Below are 12,143 nucleotides of genomic sequence, written 5' to 3' on the forward strand. Positions count from 1 at the left end.
GGGTGATATGGAAAGGTTTGTGTGTGACTAAGTGCTAGTGAGTCTCTAGCTGGCATAGATATCCAAGTAAGGACCGTAATCCTAGTCATGGCAAGTCAATGATACATCATAAATTAGCCTGTGCTCACCCTCTGGTAACTTGGCTCCGTGCAGGCATGCCTAACTTGGAAGGCAATGTGTAATGTATTTGTGCAACGCACACTCAATTACAAGAGATGCTCCACAGAATACGTTTTCACGGATGTAGGAAAATAAAGCTTGTTTATATGGTTATTTTTAAGCTTTGGCACAATACAGATCCAATTCACAAATAGCAAAGAAAAGGCTTTGTAGATGCAAAAGTAGTAAGATTGATGTGCAGAAGGTAATAGATTAAAGGGGCGGTGCCAGGGACTCCTCGGCATGGGTGTGTGATGTTCCTGGTTGTGCACCTCTCTGGTGGCAGGGTGCGGCTACTCAAATTGCAGTTGAAGGCAAGCAGCAGGTAAAGCTGGGCCACTCCAGGCAGGTCGCAGATGCAAGTGGCAAAGGTGGGCAAAAGATGCTCGGGTTGAAGTTGAGAGGCGAAGGAAAGTCAGGCTGCTGTAGGCAGGTTACAGATGAGAGCGGCGAGCTGGGCAAAAGCTGCACAGTTTGAAGTTGATGGTGAGAGGCTAAGGATAGCCGGGCCGTTCTAGGCAGGTCAAAGTTGCAAGCAGCAAAGCTGGCCAAACGCCGCTCTGGTTGAAATTGCAAGTGAGTGGCAAAGGAAAGCCGGGCCACTCTAGGCAGGTTACAAGTGCAAGAGGCAAAGCTGGGCAAACGCTGCTCAGGTTGAAGTTGCAGGTGAGCGGCAAAGGAAAGCCGGGCAGCTCTAGGCAGGTCAAAAATGAGAGCGGTGATAATGGGCAAAAGCTGCTCGGGCTGAGAGCGAAGGCAAGCAGTTAAGTTGGGCAAAAGCCACTTGGGTTGAAATTGCAGGCGAGGGGCAAAGGAAAGCCGGGTCACTCTATGCAGGTTACAGATGCAAGCAGCAATGCTGGGCAAAAGCTGCTCTGGTTGAGCTCGAAGGCGAGCAGTGAAAGAAAGTGGGGCCGCTCGGAGTCACTCTGGAATAGAAGGACAAGTCTTGGGTTACCGGGTAGCAGGGCGGCACAGCAAAGCAGGCCACAGTTCCTGAGAGCAGTCAATCCTGGCAGATTGGCAATCCCAGCACACAGAAGTCTTTACTCCAGCTGATTTGGGTCAAGAAGTGTACTAATTTTAGTGGGACAAGGACCCAGTACTTATATTAGAAAATGCCTTTGATGTGGGGGGTGACTGCAAAGAGTTCTTGTGAAGTGCACAGGCCACCTTTCAGGTCAGCCTCAGCTCCATACTGTCAGTGGGAGGTAACCAACCCCTTTGTGTTTACTCTAGACACTACCCTATGAGGTGTAGGTGTGAGCCCTTCCCAACCTCCTCCCCAGGAAGACCCATCAGTATGCAGATTCAGTTGAGTATCCTGTGTTGCGGGTGTCTGAAGGGAAAGTGTAGTTGTCATCTAGCCCAAGCTAGATGTGTATTGGAGAGTGCGGAGAAATGTCTACTTTCTAAAAGTGGCATTTCTAAAACTGAATTAATAAATCCGACTTTACCAGTAAAGAGGATTTATTATTACCATTCCAATGGTACTAAACATTAGGCAGATACTACTTTCAGACCACGAACTACAGCTTAAATGTATTCTAAGTAATTCCCAATGCTAGTCTATAAGAAGGGCAGACTTCACAGTAATGAAAAAGACTTGGGGAGTTTTTCATTACCAGGACATGAGACTTAAAAGAATATGTCCTGCCTTTTGCTTAGATGGCACCCTGCCCTGGGGCTACCTAGGGCCTGCCGTAGGAGTGACATATGTAAGAAAAGGGGAGTTCTGGACTTGGCAAGAGGTTTTAAATGCCAAGTCAGCGTGGCAGTTAGACTGTGCATGTAGGCCCTGCGGTGGCAGGCCCAAGACACGTTTACAGGACTACTTACTTGAATCCTGCACAGGCAAACTCAGCCCTCCAATCTTTGGAGTTCAGCAAGTTGCATACCATTACATTGTGCAATGGTGAGACCAGTAAGGCATAGCAGATGTACCATATGAAGCGCTATATAAAACCAAATTATTACTATTGTTATGATCAGTAGCATGAACAACCATGGTTCTATGTTAAGTGAATGAGTGGACGTGTCAACTTCAGTAAGTTAAGGATGAATGTTCTTGGTTCTTGATGGGTGAGACCTGTGACCTGTCGCACGGATTTCTGAGGAATCCCCATTCACCAATTTTTAAACCTGCCTTGATCAGTAAGTGTGGCAACTCCATTGGGGAAAATAATTTAAAGCAAATGCAATAGTCACGATTCCCTGGCGCACAATTTGTGATTCCTTAAATAAATTAATTTCAATACCAAACTGGCCCACTATCAACCCACTAAAATACAGCATAATAGAAAATAAAAGAGATATAGAGAACATGGTAAAATAGTTTATCGACTGCACCTTTTCATAGTGATCTACCATGTTTTTTTAATTTCCTCTTCTACCCAGCTCTGTCAGACACTTTCCCAGTGTCAGCTTCAGTGCACAGTTTCAACAGCGTGTACCAAGGTCCACGCACCACCTTGTCGAGTTTTCCATGCACCCTGTAATCTGTTTTTCCACGGAGTCTCCGTTTCCACAGATTCAGGCTGAATATTTTCCCAGCAGCATATGCTTCTTGAGAGCTTTCACCCAACAACCACTTATCGTTTTTTTGTTACACTGCAATCAGCATACCAGATTAGAAGCAAGACTCAAGAGCCTTGTTTAAGGAAAAATGGCTTCCTTTGACCAACTTGCTGCTCTGGGCTTAATGCACCTTACCACTTTGCATGCCGGCCGAACTGCTGCAGCAGCAACTGATCATAGGGCTTCTGGCTGCAGTCAGTAATTGCTTCCAGCTCCATTTACTCGGCAGTAGTGAAAGAAATCTTACCGCAGGGAAACTGCATCAAACTCGTGTTTTGTACTCGCATGCAGTATCGTACATTGATCTATACTAAATCACAGCTTGAAAGGTTGAAGGCAGAACCTAATTTAATCCTAACACAAGGCATCAACCCCCCTTGCATGTGGCCACGGGAGCCGCGCTCAAGTTTGAGCTCTTGAAGACTCCTGGTGCGACGCAAGGATAAACTCCAGCTCCACAGTTCAGGCTGTTTCCAATCTGCTTGCCTTTGGAGTACGACCTTTTACCATGTTAGTGCATTCAAGCGCCTACCGGAATTCCTACCTTGTTACCATATTTTCTACCCATACCTATCCTCCCCACACCCCATATTTCCACTTTCTGTCCACAGGGATCCCAACTGATGCCACGCACTGTGCTTCCACAGGGCATCTTTTTCTTCTGGCTCCACCGCCGCTTCTTCTGACTGGAAGCCGAAGACCTGTGGCAGTGGTATTCCTTGGTTTCCACTTCCACCGCTCCTGGGTGAATGGCACAAACTCACCATGTTCTCTGCTTTATTCCTTGGCGTCTGCCCACACCCTGCTGGGTAACCCCCTCAGACTCATGCAGTGGTATCTGTAATAATCCTTGGGTTCTGCCTCCATCTTTTAGGGTGGTCCATATACCAGGACTGCCTCTGTCCCTCCTACATACTCTTCTTTGCACGCCATGCTTAGGCAAAGCTACAAACATGCCTCAAAATGACCCAAACACACTTCTTGTGCACAATTTCATTATAGTACTGCATCAGTGTATAATCTCTCCCTTTTTACTGACCTACTTCCTGTGTGATCGCTCTCAGCAGCCCTTTCCTCAAAACACAATCTCCAAGAGTCTATATCAACAAATCAAGTGAAAAAGATTGCAATCAATTTCAAGGCAAATTGCTAGGTCTTTCTATATTTTATTGTATGTCTGTTTATAAAGGCTGAGGCAGAACGTAGAGCACAGATGATTACTCATGTAAGTGTATCTATCCAGAAGGTTTTCCAGAAATGTCCTATTCTGACCTGGCCTTCATGCAGAAGAGAAAAGTTGTCTTTAGATTTGTTCTTAACCAGACATGATCTTCATCTTGAACTGTCCCTAGCATTGAATTCTACAACGTTGTTCCTTTAAAATCCATAGACCGATCTCCTCATTAGACCCTCTGGAACTTAAAAGCTAGTAAACAGAGGCAGGTGGCCAAGCATAAAGCTCTCCTTCTGTACTGTTTTAGTAAAAAGGTCTTGGGTGGGAAGTGGTCCTTTGCACAACAACGCACTGTATTTAAGGCATAAAAGCATACATTTGGGTACCAGCTGTCAATGAGGACACTTCATCTCTTGTCTGCAACACTCACCTACTAGAAGTAATCCAGAAACTCCAGACTTGCTTTGTAAATGAAGCCCTCACAGATCAAGAGTCTCAACTGAAGATCAGAAAACGTCTCCACCCATCTAACTGAAATCCAGTCTTTATGGTCTTTTGATACACGGGCATGCTGTTAACTCTTCCAGCCGTAACAAAAAGGGGTTTTTACCTGCTTGCCTAGGCACATATCACAGATAGGGTGCATTGCCCTAATCTGTACCACGGCAAATCCTTTACTGGGTGTCCCAGGTGTCTTATCACAATGAATGCGCTGCCCTAGAGCAGTGGTAAACTTGCGCTTGTCCTAGGGTCCACCCTTCAGTTTGCAGGTGGCAATCTTGCCTGCATTTCAAAGGGGGCAGAGATCAACTTGCAGGTGGTTGCATGCCCCTAGAACCCTTTTCTCCCCTTCAGCAAGGCACCCTCAGGGCCACACTGACTGTTTCCCTTCTGTGCATCACATCTATTTGGCACACAGCTAATGTGCCCGATTACCTCCTTGCCTCTGTGCCATGCCTATATTATGGTGTGGGCACACCCCAGCGCAAATGAGGGAATGTCCCATTGCAATCTCTCAGGCACTATTCGTGTGCTGGTGTGATCGGTATTACAGAAGGGGTGGAGCAAGTATCTGTGGCTGCTTCTGTAATACTAAGGGAGGAACAAAAAGTGGGTGCAGGTGCACGCCTAAGGCACCTTTAACAATACGCCCCCTGAAGTTCAGTGGTAGTGCTGTCTTCACAGTTTGCCTTGCTGCAACAAATACGGCCTGTGAATAAACTACTTTAATATTCAGCTAACTTGTGAGTAGGTGTCATTGTAGGTACACAACAGGTCCACAAATCAGAATGAAGGCATTCAGATGTACACTAAAGTTGTCATGTTCCTATGCTATGTTAACACACAGCCCAGAAACGGTCCTACCTCGATACAGATAGTGCCACCCACACAACAGGAAATGGTCATGGTATAACATACCTTTATCAAGGCTAGCCGGGGCATTTGATTTGAAGCAAGTACTAACCCCTGAGAAGCCTAAGAGACAGGAAGTGAAACTCTCACATTCAGAATATGGAAACCAATCTTCACTTCCTCATTTCTATAAACTACCTCACTTTACACACCACATCTACAACAGGTCTTTTGAAGCTTTGAATATGTAGCAAAACTATCTCTTTTGAGGCATATCGTTAATCTTACTATTCCATTGTAAATTGTGCTGGGTTGGAGCAAAGGTACAAAAGTATGACATTCCCACTAGTTGTGATTACTTGCTATAACTAAATCAACTCTCTCTCATACACAGCCAGGCAAACAATGGCATATAGTAGGCTTCTAGCGGGGTGTCCATGGAGGCTGAAGTGACAGGAGGATCTGTCAGAGTGGCTCTCTGAATGTGAGTTGCGAGTCCACACATAAGATGAAGAGTGACTGTAGGTTTCACTTGTGTGCGCCTTCCGTGTATATTGGCACAGCCTCCACATGTGTCTGTTTTGAGCCTGGCTGTGACCATTGTACCTTCACTTTGTGTCTAGGAATTTTGTTCGGCTGATGTGGGATCAGTGAATCTATGGCCTGAGAGTCCTGCTTCTGTCATGAACAAACACCCTCTGGCAGACAGAACAGTGGTAAACCAGTAATGGCAACTGATTATCACACTACCTGTGTGTTTCTGATGCCTTGCAAACGCCCAATTTCTCAGTTTGACACAAGAGGCAATTAATGTGGACTTCTATGCTTCTCCCCTAGTGAATGGTTATACCAATGGCAATCAAGGAATCTCCACTATCACAAAGGGCGGAAAGGAATCTGTTCGATCAAGATACTGGGGATCATTATATGTGTTTTCCTGGTATTTTGTTTGGGCCTTACATACTAATATAGTTTGACAGCTAAGTTGCATTTTATGAGAGATCTGGCGCGCCCACAGCTTCCAACAAACGTATAATTTGCATACTGATGTAATTAGCATCACTGGTATTTTGTCTAGTATCAGTTCAAAAATGGCGACTATCCTGAAGTAATACCTACAGATGAGGAACACCACTATCTGATGAGTTAAAGGGTACTGCATGGCGCTGGAACCATTCTTTTCCACTGGGCTTTTTTTTACTGCATGGTGCCACAGCCACTCTTTTTCCAGTGTTTTTTTACTACATGGTAAAAAAAATCTACTGTTTGCCACAAGTCTGTTTTAATGAAGTTTGAATTTAATGTTCCATAGTAAACACGAACTTAGCTTGCAATCTGTTTTGTTTGCGTCTCTTCTAGCTTGCATCACACTGCAGTTAAATTTCAAACCATCCAACATCTTCTCAATGCATATTCTCTCAAATCCCCATCATGTGAAACAACCATACATCTTAGAGGAACGTTACAGGTCAAATCTTGGGAGGGTTATATGATCTCAGCTGTGGAGTGAAGTGCCTCAAACACCATAACATGGGACCAGGATATTAAATAAAATACTGCTGAGCATCAGCACTGCATTATCTCCTTGGCCCATCATTTGTCAGAGGACACTCAGTCGGTAAATAACTGCCACCTCAACGATGTGCCAAAGTCTGCGCCCTGACTGCAGGTGGTCAAACAGGCCACAGCTACGAATCAATATGCAGGAGAGTTAGTTTTGAAGTAATGGAGTATGAGAAAGACAGTACGAGATAACAGTGATTACAAGAAAGTCCACAGGGAGAAAATGGCACAGTTCTTTAGTGGTGGTGCTAATTGTGGGGCTCATGGTGTCTGAGGAGATATCCAAGTTGGGCTGGTATATTTGCTGGGGCGGATTCTAGTTTAGAAGACACCTATGGCGTATGATACGATTTTCAAGTTAAACAGATGTATTTGTTTTGAGCAGTACTAATTCCGATTTACAATATCAAATTTTGCAATTTGCAATACTTGGTCGGATAAGAATGTTGGAGTATACAAAAGGGAAACATTCGTTTTTCTGTCTTATCTAGCAAAATTTCTAGAGAACTAGTACAAAGGAAGCAGTGGTGCCTTTAGGCATGGAGACGGCCATGAGAAAAACGATCAATTATTTCTAAAGGTCAGGTGTAAACCTAAATCATTAAGAAAAATTATAACTTATCTGGAGAAGTGGTTTGGGAAAAAACTGTCAATTATTTCTAAAATTAACTTGCAAATCTACACCATTAATAAAAAGGACTTCTGATTCTTCAACTCTTAATTTTCTTGAAATGGCAACATTGTATAACAAAACACAAAGAGCAGGTCATTATGTCAAGTTCAAACTATACCAACAGTATATTAACCTACCCAATTTCCTTTCAAATCTTAATTTCATTGAAAGCCATCAAATAATACGTTTCACAGTATGTATTTTATCAAGTAAGATTACACACTTTTTCTGAAGTTTTGGTAAATAAACAAGAAGTGTTCAGAAGGGTGATTCAGTCACAATAGTTGTTTTTGTCATCACTCAAACAACTTAATTTCTCTGGAGGATCCCCTTTCCATTTCAGCAGAGCTATCCAACCTACCACATATATAGATCCTGTGAATGCAAGAGCACTTCACATCATCGACGCACAGCAAAATTTCAGTTGGCTCAAAATTTCACAACACAAAGTCAGAGAGAAAAAAAGTAATATTGCCAAGAGATGTTTAAAAAAAAATGTATTTATCAAAGTTGACAAATTCATCTCAACAGCCTTTCATTTCAGTCAAGGGCACAATGCTATAATGTTTACAACAAAGCAACGCAGCACGTTTCAGGAGAACCCATCTCTTTTTCTTTCCTCTTTCACTGGAGCAAAATGAGTACACAGGTGGCAGCCAGCAGGAGTGTGCAGAGCCATCCATAGCCGCAAAGTAATTACCCCTGCAGTGCAATGCAAACACAACTGGCAACAGAAGGCTAAATAAACTGGCAACAGCTTTTGTGAGTGATGAATACTCCACTGGACTTAGCTAAGGCGTGACTGACAAAGTCTCAAGCCAATGGCTGATCAAAGAAAGCCAAAGGTTGAAAGGGGTGGACCCAGAGCCAACCATGTAAATTGTAAGGAATAGGTCTATTTGACAGCTATGCTGTCAAACCCCAGATCTAAAACAAATCCTGCATTTTTTAGTGTTCCACAGTAACCAACCCAACAAATCCACACTCGGTTTATTTAAAGTAAGTTGATTGTCAATTTCCAAAAATACATAAGACCAAAGATTAAACATCTCCCATACATTCAGCATGGGTGAAATTTGCTTCTCTTGTTAACTGCATAATGGTCCGAAGAAGGCAGTATAAATTGTATCACTAAAGCTTGAACTTAACTGTACACAACATTAGAAAAAGGTGGTTTGTTGCTACAAAAAGTCGAAAACTCGTTCTTCAATATTTCGAAAGAATAGAGTAATCTTACCACTTAAAGCAATAAAAAAACATGAAATAGATACCTAAAAGGTCCCCTTATTCTGCCAGACATTTACCTACCCAGGATCATTCAGAGCAGCCGGGTTAACCCGAATAAGGAAAAGTAGTGGAGTTTTCACCAAGCATTGCCTTTTCTTTGATCAAAATGACTAGAACCATATTTCTGGATGGTGGGACTTTATGGCCAACTTTTCTGGGCTCGGTCCCTCAACTAGAAAAGGTTCACATCCGCCAGAACACCACACGTCATCAGTTCTAATAGAGGTAGCACAAGGGGGAAAGTTGGTGGCAGACTGCGATACACCATTTGATGGCTGGTGCAGCATCTTTCAAGGAATTCTAGCCCGGAATTTTTATGCTGGAAATACTGCCTTCAAGGACAATGACAGTGAGCAGCTCCAATTCTAATCACGCAGTTTTTCAAATTGTAAGCTTTTCTTCTAGATGTACCCCCCAAATACGTCCCAACTGCAAAAAAAGGGAAGGGGGCGTGGGTAGGAAGCAGCTGTACAATGACTAAAAATAGTGTTCTAAGTGTAGCGTTTCAAATTATTCACTTTGAAAAAGGCGTTTTAAATTAGTAGATTTTCTACAGAATCTAAAGACAGTACTTTGTGTGAAATTGTTCACAACCTATGTCCCTGGTGCACATTGTTTGCTGACAGCCTGGCTTCTTTAAGGACTTCCTTTTTTCTAATCTCAACATACTTTCTAACGTACGTCAAAGCAGTTTGTAGGAAGAGCTTTCTCGAATTTAAGCAAAGCTCTTTGCTGTTTCGCCTTCTTTTTTTCAGCACTCTAAAGCAGCAATTTTCCAAACATTTGGGGCTCAGTCTTATAATGAAGAAAATATATAGTATTATAGAACATATCTGCAAAGGTTTAGGTTTTCTTGCAATCAGGCCTAGGTATTGAAGAAACCTCCGAATTTCAAAAGAAGGAAACATCCTGCCCACACGGGTGAAGACTTAAAGGAAACGCAGTGGTGAACTTCTCTTGCCTTTGTACTTATGTTACAAATATGCCGCAACACCTCCAACTCGAACGATGTCACCTTACAGTACCAACAACTGGTTCACAAACTATGAAGATAAATGGTGTACTTACATTAGCATAAGTTGTCCTGTTCATTGACACCTGGTACGGCGACTTTTGATTAATTTCTGTACTCGTGAATTTACCAATGCAGAGCGCTATCTCTGGATCACATTATAGATTATTAAAATAGGGTTTTACTAAAGGTGTCTACCATCATAAGAGGGTCGGGGTGTTTGCTTGTGGCTTGCGAAAAGCACTGTGAAGCTGCTCTGACGCAGATAAGAGGCAAAAGAGGAAGTCTCCATTTACAAGAAGGCGGAATAAGAAAACGAGGAAGTACAAAATGTTAAAACGAGTTACTTTTTTTTTTTTTTAGTAGTTATCAGAGGACATTGTACTTCAAGCGATAGGCAATTCAGTGTATCGCATTTAAGTACAATCAAATAAAACCATTCTTTGAATTAGAAAGTAAAAGCACCGTCCTCCCAAGGAGTGCCATCTTAAGGTATGCGAATACGCAGATAAGCGTAGCCCCGGGCACCTGGTAACGATCTCAAAACACGCAACTGCACTCTGAAGCGGCTCCTTACGAAACAACAAATGAAGGTGCATCTCCATGAACCTGCGCCCCGTGCAGCTTAGCAGAGGCACAGACTGCAGAAGATACATTTAAAGCAAGCAACATAAAATAAAGACGCATTAGACATTCAGCTCAGAGACGAGGGAGGGCAGCAGGGCTTGCCTCCCTCTCGTACACCTGGTTTGGGAGGAGCCCCTCCCTCTGCAGCCCCATCCTTCACACATTCTCGCCGAGGGGGCAGGGTTGCAATGCCCGACGTAAACGACCAGGACACTGACCTGAGGGGAGTGCATGCCACGGTCGCGTGCAGGGTCCCGGCCGCTCTGCCGAGTGAATGGAGACCGCCCCGGCGGAGGCACGGGGGAGATGCGGGCTCGCGCTGCAGCCTCTTCCGGGTTGGCCGAGCCCCTTCCCTCCCTCCCCCACGTCACTGCGACTACAGGTTCGCGCGGAGGGAGGCAGAGCCGGGTGATAATAACTATAAAAGGAAGAGACGCGTCGCAGGGGAAGAGGAAGGAGCCCTGTTTATTTTCGAACGGCCCTCTTGGTAACGCTCCTGGGCTCGTATTTCAAGAAGGGGAGGCAAGCATCTTTTGAATAAGTAAAAGCAGGTTTTAGAGAGTCTCTTCTGATGTCCTCGGTAGCACCTGTGGTATGCTGGCCCCTCGGGTCCCGCTCAGCCTCAGGCGGGGGGTGTCACTCTGGCCGCTCTTACGGGCCTCTGCGTCTGGTATCTTACCTGTCACTCAGCATCTGCTGCTAAGGTAAAGCCTTTGGTCTCGAACGTTAAAACGCACACCTGTGCGGGCTCGGACCCCGAGGGTTGCTGCGTACGAGAGACGATGAGTCGCGGGCATCAGCAGACGGAAAAAAATACGATTTCTCACGCCTCCTAGGCGTACCCATGCAGATAGCCTGCACATTGAAACTTAATGACGGCTGATTGAATCCAGGGTTGCATCAACACATCACTCGCCTGCTTACCTCTCAACTGGCCTTATTTAGATGGTCTCGCATAATCACTGTCCAAACAAGCACGACGAGTCCCGTACACTTTGAGATATCACTTCTCCTGAAAATCCCTCCCCACCCACTAAAAATGTTTAAACTCAATTGATTTTTTATCTATCTCGCTATCCCTGGAGGCTCAAAAAGTTGAGAGGTATGCATTTGGACCACTTGCGGCTGCTTAATCACTTTAGTAAACCCACTTGGAGGCTTACTAAAGGTCAGTCATAATCTAAACTGGAATTTTATAGGGCAGGCCTTTTCTATGGTCTTTTGATTTTACTAAAATTATACCTAGAGTATACTCGTAGGGCCTCTAAGCCAGATCTTTTCATCCATTGGTCTAATGTGTCATTCATATTTTTCTTCTGCCCACTTCAGTATCCACCATTGGGCAAAGGGATATCAGCTTTAGCGCCTGGCTAACTTTAATGTGAATTATGGCTTTCTTCTCTGGAGTACATCTACATCTTTCAGTACCATGGACTAGTGTAATGTGTGTTTTTTAACCCAAAAATATTTTCGCTTTTAGCCAGTGTTCTTGTTTGATTAGCAACGGCCCAGCAGTGCCCCAAAAGTAAAGTTTTACAAAAACAAAACACGCACTGAAAAACCCCTAAGTGCCAGGGACTACTATGATAATGTTTTTTTTTTTTTAAAACAAAAATATATTTGTTTTAGCCATTGTTTTTATAATAGGGAAATTTACAAAAACAAAAATGCTTAAAAAGCCAAAAGGCTGGCACCCAATGTCAGACCTGCTGACTTTG

General features: G+C 43.9%; 1 protein-coding gene across 6 annotated transcripts in view; it reads right to left on the reverse strand.

Moving 5' to 3' along the window:
• The window catches only part of CYRIB (CYFIP related Rac1 interactor B), a 316,777-nt gene extending 305,467 nt beyond the window's left edge, over positions 1-11,310 (reverse strand). For 2 of the 6 annotated variants that reach the window (XM_069220753.1, XM_069220744.1), the window contains exon 1: positions 10,644-10,778. The gene's annotated coding sequence lies outside the window, so the exon portion shown is untranslated. Of the gene's footprint in view, positions 1-9,854; positions 10,060-10,643; positions 10,782-11,104 lie in introns of those variants that run through there. The other 4 variants (XM_069220746.1, XM_069220749.1, XM_069220745.1 and 1 more) reach the window with 4 other exon arrangements.
• Positions 11,311-12,143: the final 833 nt, after the last annotated feature.

This window comes from Pleurodeles waltl, chromosome 2_2 (assembly GCF_031143425.1).
Source record: "Pleurodeles waltl isolate 20211129_DDA chromosome 2_2, aPleWal1.hap1.20221129, whole genome shotgun sequence".
Taxonomy (NCBI): Eukaryota; Metazoa; Chordata; class Amphibia; order Caudata; family Salamandridae; genus Pleurodeles; species Pleurodeles waltl.